At 38.7% G+C, this 7,436-nt stretch overlaps 1 pseudogene; it reads right to left on the bottom strand.

Annotated features, from left to right (window-relative positions):
- Positions 1-529: 529 nt before the first annotated feature.
- Positions 530-648, bottom strand: LOC120582907 (uncharacterized; annotated as a pseudogene).
- Positions 649-7,436: the final 6,788 nt, after the last annotated feature.

Raw genomic sequence — 7,436 nt, 5'->3', positions numbered from 1 at the left:
GAGAGCTTGAGATTAAGATGGAAAAGAAAAAATAAATACAATTTCTTGTTGATTTAACATGGTGAGCAATTTAAAGGGACCATCAGCGGATTACCAGAGCTCTGGGTCAGAATATCTTTGTGTGATTGTTCCTGAATTCTGGGCTGCTCTTCTTGCCCCTTCTCTTTACCAAGTTGATGCCGATTCATCCTTCAGGCTTCGGTTAAATGCACTGCTGCAGAAGAACTTTCCCTGACTACCTATTCTAAAGGATCTCCTGAACTAACTCTCTCCTGACATTTTATTTTTAGAACACTTATCTCTATTGGAAACTATATATTGATTTGTATTTGTTTGTTATTTTCCACTGCAATGTAAGTCAATGATATTATTTCTGTTTGGTTTACCATTAAATATCCAGCTCATAGTCTGGTGCTTGATACAAAGCTAAGACTTGGTAACTTTTTTTTTTTAGGCGAAGCAATCTTGGTTGATTTCGTAGATTGCAAGGACCTTGTCAGCTTACGATCCTTTAGTTTTTAATTTTTTACACCTAAAGCACCTGGTCTTCCTTGGTGGTCTCCCATCCAAGTACTAATGAGGCTCAGCCCTGCTTAGCTTCCAAGATCAGATGGGATTGGGCTTGTTCAGGGTAGCATGGCTGTAGAACTTGGTAACTTCTTAAGGAAGCAAACTAGTTACCATAATGGGATAGGGACCTTTTCAACATGATAAAAAATTAGAAACCTACTTCCAATAACAAATATTTCCAGAATTGGCCTGTCTTGGAATTCCTTACTCTCATCTTAGGACAATTTAAATATTGGGTTAGTGTCCTCTTACTTCACTTATTTATTTATTTATTTTTTACTTCCTTCACATTTCTTCACTAACTTTTTTTTATCCTGGGTTTCCTTTCTTTTGCAAAGTCACCTCTTCCATGATGTTATCTTAATATTTCTATGTCTGTTAAATTAGAGATCACATTCACCTTTGGCACCAGGACTTCCTGTCTCCTAGATAATGCCTGGTGTATAGTAGATGCCCTAATAGTTGTTGATTGAACTTCAGGAAAGCGAAAAGCAGAATAAATGGCTTGTTCTAGACCCTTGGACCAGAGTCCATTAACTTTGAAGATGAGTATTGTTCTTGCTAAACATCTTATCTTCATGGCCCTGGACCTTACTCTTCAGACAGTGTGTTCTAGATGAATTGTTTTTCACTGGGTTTATTTCTTGGTTCTTCTAGCCCGCTCTGTCCCTTGGCAAACCACGTCATCTCTACTGAAACTCCCCCCACCCCTTCATACTTAAACATGCTCGAGTCTCTGCTTCACTTACTTTTGCAGCAATGAGCTATTTCTTGCTTCCCTTTTATAGCCAAACTTTTGAAAGAGATCGCCTTTTCTTTATTTCCCACTGATTTATCCATTCACTTTATCTAGCATCATTCACTCATTTCATTCTACTAATATCATCTCCAATTTGCTAAATCCAATGGGACTTTTTTCATTATCACACAACAACATTTTTTTTTTTGCTCTTGATTACATCCTCCATTATAGGTACTTTCTTCTCTCAATTTAGATGTCACAACTCATTCCGAGTTTCCCATTTGCCTCTTAAGCTGTTCCTTCTTAGTGTCCTTCAGTCATTCTATTCTAGCTGTGTTATAAGTATTACGGTTTTTAAAGTCCATTCTCTTTTCAGTCTGCAATGGCTGTCTAGGTTACTCACTATCCATGACCAAAGTATCAATTACTTTTAACATATCTGTAAAATCTAAACGTACATCTCCAGATCCAGACCCATATGTCCAAATGCTGACAAGTATCTCCTCTTTAGTATCTTACATATAACTCAAATTCAAATTGTCCAAAATCAAGTGCACAATTCTCTTCTAAAATTTATTCCTCCTCCAATTTCTCTTTCCTGGAGAATCCTCTATTAGATAATCAGTGCTCTGCTGAAAAATTATGAGATATCCATGCTGCGTTATTTTGCTTATCTATGTTGCCAGTCCATTGCCAGCTTAATTTTTCTCCTAATTGTCTCTCAAATATACCTATAACTCTCCAGCTGCACTTTTAAAGGTATCATAATACTTTGACTCATCAGCTGAAACAGTTGCCTAATTAGTATCCTTCAATCCAATCACCACGTAAAGGGGATCCTTCTGATGTGACATCCTAGCTTAAATGACATTGTCAATAGTTTTCCATCAAAATCCTTATGCAGTCTAGATTCAGACTTCCCAATATTCTTCATTTGTTAGTTGTATGAGCTATAAAGAAGACAAAGCAGCACAGGAGGCTAGACAGTGATGGAGTGCTATTTTAGATTGGATCAGAGAGGGTTTCTCTGGGGAGAGACTAGAATGTGGTGAAGGAGGCAGTCATGAGGACACATGAGGGAAGAAGTTTCTAGGCAGAGGAAACAGCAAGTGCAAAAGCCCTAAGATGGGAATGTTCTTGGTGGGTTCAAAGGATGGGGAGGAGGCCAGTATGACTGGGCCTAGTGAGGTGAAGTCAGAGGAGTAGGCTGGGCACACATCATGCAGTGCCTGATGGACTGCCCAAAGAGCTCTGCATTACACTCTAAGCGGAACAGGAGGATTCTGAGCAGAGGAGGGAAATGCTGTGACTTTTATTCAAACAAGATCCGCCTAGTTTCCTTGTAGGGTATAGACTGAAGGCAAGAAAGAGAGAATATCTAGAATGGTGCTATTTTAATAGTTCAGGTCGAAAAATGATGGCCACTTAAATTATAATTATAGTGGTAAGGGCAGTAGTGATGGAATACAGGAGATATTTTGAAAATTAACAGGATTCACTTGTATTTTCTACTTTGTATTTTGTCATGTATTTTACACCACTATACAATATAAACCATTTTGATCATTTGTAAGCATGGAAAACAGAAAATGCAAAAAATAAAAACCTATAGAAAAGTTAAATTTCATGGACGTTATCTTGAAGTCTATGGACACTGAGCCAGACAAACTTCTACACGTTAATAATATTAACTAATATCTATTTTGGGCTTATCATATACCATTAGATTTTGAAAAGCTTTAAACATGACTTATTGTCTTTTAAAATGATCAGAACCCTATGTATTAGCTGGTATTAATATCACCATTTCACAGAAGAGAAAGAGAACTGCAGGAGTTTGCTCTCGGCCCCACTGCCAGCAAGTGGCAGAGAAAAGGTTAGAACCCAAACCTTCGAAGCATGACCTCCGAGGCAGCCCTTATATAACTTACCCTTATATAAGCCAAGACAAGGTTTCCAAATGGACTGCTATTTATTTCCATTAGTGTCTTCACTCTTAGAAGCTTTAGAGCCACATTGGCACTCATGACACAGTTCTTGTTCTTGAATTTCAATGTAAGTGTGTATTTATTAAAAATACTTGTGAGAATCATATTAGTATTTAGTATTAAAAATCAAACACACATGCTTGTATATACTTTTTTTTGCATCTAAGTGTGTTAGGGTGCCAAGCCCTTCTAAAGGACAGGTAAGAAAAACTCCTAGAGATGTAAATAACACATGTAAGGACCTCATGAATAACTAAGAATGAACCAGTGCAAACTCAAATTTTAAGTTTGAAAAACTCAATGACCAGAGCTTTGAAAATATTCTAAGCATTTTGTAACCCAAATGCCATGGGAATGAGAGCTGGAGCGTTTATCTGAGTCTCAGGGCCAGTAAGCTGCCATTTTCCCACAGTGGCTGGGTCTGAGGTCTCTGTATTTCCTGTGCAAATATTTGCAGTGAGAATTGAGAAATAATTATGGAACCAACAATTTCTAAGTAATATGGGGATCTGGTAGTCTTCTGAGCAGCATTCTGCCTAAGAGCGAGTCCCTTCCTGACCAAACCTCCCTTGGGGGAGGAGCTAACAATGCAAAGGAACTAGCAATGCAAGAAGTACCAGAGGGTAGCCAGGGGAAGGAGAAATCCAGTGCACCAGGTTATGCAAAGACAACAGAAACAAAAATAGGAATGGAAATAGGATTAGGCACTGGGAACACAGAAAGCTCTCTGCATTTACCAATGGCTTTGACACAGGGAAATCATTGAGTGGAAAAGAGAAAACCCCTTTCTATTGGGGTGGGAAAGAGAAAGGTTTCTGAAGAAGTCCCCTCTTGTTGATAACACTAGAAAGAAAAAAGAGAAGGAAAGAATCTTGTTCCAAGTTGACAAAAATTTTGCAAATATACAACTGAAGAGGGATTGGTGCTTAAGCCAATTATGCATATAATGTGTCTTGTATGTGTACTCTTGTGTATATAAAGAAACATAAAGATGCATGCTGAAGTTGACTCTGGAATGAATATGCACATAGTTCATTCATAATGCTCGGTTCTGCTCAGCAGCCCCATTTACTCATTCATCCATTCACTCATTTGGTTTCTATGTTGTGCCAGATACTCTGCTGGACATTGGATGTGTAAAGATCACATAACATAGTACCTTCTACAAAGGAGATCACAGTCCAGTGAAGGAAATAGTCCTTTGAACGTACAATTTTAAAGTAGTAATTGGGATATAAAGGACTTTATGGAAACAGATAATGGGGTCTGTTATGGGTTGAATTGTATTCTCCCTGCCAAATTCATAAGTTGAATATCTAACATCCAATAACTCAGAATGTAACTGTATTTGGAGATAGGATCTTTAGTGAGGTAATCAACTTAAAATGAGGTCATTAGGGTATGCTCTAATCTGGTGTCCTTGTAAAAAGGAAAACTCATGCACACAAGAAGAATGACATATGAAAATGAAAAAAAAGATTGTGGCAATGCTTCTACAAGCCAACAAAGAATGCCAGAAAACCACCAGAAGCTAGGAGAGAGGCACAGAACAGATTCTTACTCACAGACTTCAGAAGGACCCTTAACTGAACTTTTGGGAGGATGGTCAGGAAGTTTCCTGTAGAAGAGATGACAGTTGAATGTTAAGAACTGAACAGAAAGGGCTTGGGATGGGATGTCAAATGGTATTCCAGGCAATGAAAGAAGCACAGGCAAAAGTATCAAGATGAGAAACAACAAGGGACTGAGGCATTGGTGAGGTGTGAGGACAGTGTTGGAGGCAAGAAGTAGGAAGAGAGTGATCTACCAGAATACGGCAAGCACAGGGCTTGGGGGTGTGCACCAACACATAAAGACGAGCCAGACAGGCTTCTTGCCACTGTGGAGTACAAACACTTAACTCCCAAGCTGGAAAACTTTGCAACAACCAAGCCCATGTCACTCTCCTGTTCCCAACCACAGCTGAGCCCTTGTGGTTGACCAGTTACTTAGTTTCACAAGATTTGTACCTTAATTGGGACAAATCTTTGTTTAGTCATGAGATAGCTCAAGTCCCATTCTTGGGTACTGGAAGGTGTAGCTCTGTTCTGCCTGAGATTTCTTCTTTTTCAGGGACAGTGATTTCCTCCACTTCATCATGAAGCAAAAGCTCCTGGATAATGTTAATCATAGGGAATGTTTAAGCATCATCTAAGGTCATAGAAATGTTCTGATTCTCGAATATTTCTATGTCTTTGATTTTCCTCATAATAGAACTACCACTAATGGAAAGGCATTTCCTCAGCTACTTTGTTTATCAAATCTGGCTTAATAGGTACAAAGGGGTTCCTGTAAAGGCTGCTGGATGTTCATTCTGTGCTCCGTCCTCCTCACATGATTCCACGGGCTTTTGTCTATATTTTTCACCTTTCTAGACATTTCAAAGGATTCTTGTGAAAAGAGATGCTGTTCTGGGAGCATATGACCAGAAATACACAAAGGTTTATTCTGGCTAATTAAGAAGATTTTTGTTTTAATGTCAATCCATCTTTTATATAACCTTTAAAATCTGGTGCTCTGGACTGGAGGTCAGGCTATTCACTCCAGGAGCAGCTTTAAATTGAGGACATTTATAACTTTTCCTTTTAGGTTTATTTAAAATTAAACCTAAAACAAAATATATCAGCTGGGTGACACTAAAATATAATGGTCCTTGCCTTTATATAATTGTCTTAAAATCATATTTAAATTATATATGAAGTATCCTAGTTATGGGTAGCATACATTTCTTTTGAGAATGAAAGAATCTTCTTATAATCCAGGTAGTCTTCATCTTAACTTAAAAATATTAGCATTATTATATATATAAAAGGAACACATATATTTAAAGTCTAATAATCTGTATTCGAAAGAATTCAATGGTCCACACAAATACATAATTGAAAGTGTTTAAGATTTTCTTTTTTAACTGAGAAAAGTTAAGGACCAAGCTTACACAGCACAACACACTACACTTCCATTTTCATTTATCAAATACTTATTACAGGTGGAGCTCAGGGCTCAGCACCAAAGGAGAGACTGTCATTATTCATGAGGAACCACAAGTCTAATAGGGGATACTGATGTGCAAATGTGACAGATGCTGTAACAGGGGTATGACTAGGGTGCTGGTTCAACTAAGCAGAGAAATGCTTCTTGGAGATCATATCTAACCTGGGACCTAAAAGGTGGGTATGCACTCAGCAAGTAAAAAAGGAAGTAGAGAAAAATCCTGGATAAGGGGAAGAAGGAAGATGTGAAGGTGGGCAGCACATGCTGGGATATCTGGAAGCTTAGTGTGACCAGAACATGTGGACGATGCCTGGAAATAAGACCGGCGCGATTAGGTGAGGGTTAGATGGGGGAAATTTTTGCCATGAACAGCTTATGGTGTCGGCATGGACATCCTGATCAGATCTGTTATTTTGGATGCTGACTGACAGCACCACAGTGGAAAGTCAGGGAGAGGAAGTGGTCTAGATAAGGCACAAGGGCACCTGAACTGGAAGCATAAAAGTAAGATTGGAAGGAAGGAATGGGCTAAAGAAAAATTTAGGGCTGGGAACTCAAGATTTGGGGTGTCCAGCTGGATGTAGGGGAAAGAAGAGTCAAGGGTGAGAATTAACTTGGGACGTGGTGCCTGCTGTGGACTCAATTGTGACACCCTCTCCCACCCCAATTTATATGTTGAAGCTCCCACTGTATCATGTCTGCGTTTGGAAATAGAGCCTTGAGAAGATAATTAAGTAAAACAAAGTAATAAAGTTGGGGCCCTGATCCAATAAGGTTAGTGTCTTTACGAGAAGAAATACCAAAGAGCTTGCTCTCTTTTCCTCTCCCTCATGTAAGCACACAGTGAGAAGGTGGCAGCCAGCCAGCCAGGCAGAAAGCTCTCACCAGAAACTGATCTTGGACTTCCATCCGGCCTCCATAACCATTGGAAACAAATGTTGATGTTCCCAGACTGGCATTTTGTTATGGCAGCCTGAGCAGACTAAGACAGTGCCATTAACTAATATAAAGAAAGAATATAGAGGAGAGAGATTTTTATTGTTATTTTATTTACTTATATTTAGTTTGGTTTTGAACATGTCAATTATAAAGTACTAATAAGGCAA

Source organism: Pteropus medius, unplaced genomic scaffold (genome assembly GCF_902729225.1).
Source record: "Pteropus medius unplaced genomic scaffold, Ma_sr-lr_union100, whole genome shotgun sequence".
NCBI classification, from domain to species: domain Eukaryota; kingdom Metazoa; phylum Chordata; class Mammalia; order Chiroptera; family Pteropodidae; genus Pteropus; species Pteropus medius.
The sequence above is the reverse complement of the archived record's forward strand: the minus strand, read 5'-3'. Positions and strand labels throughout refer to the sequence as shown.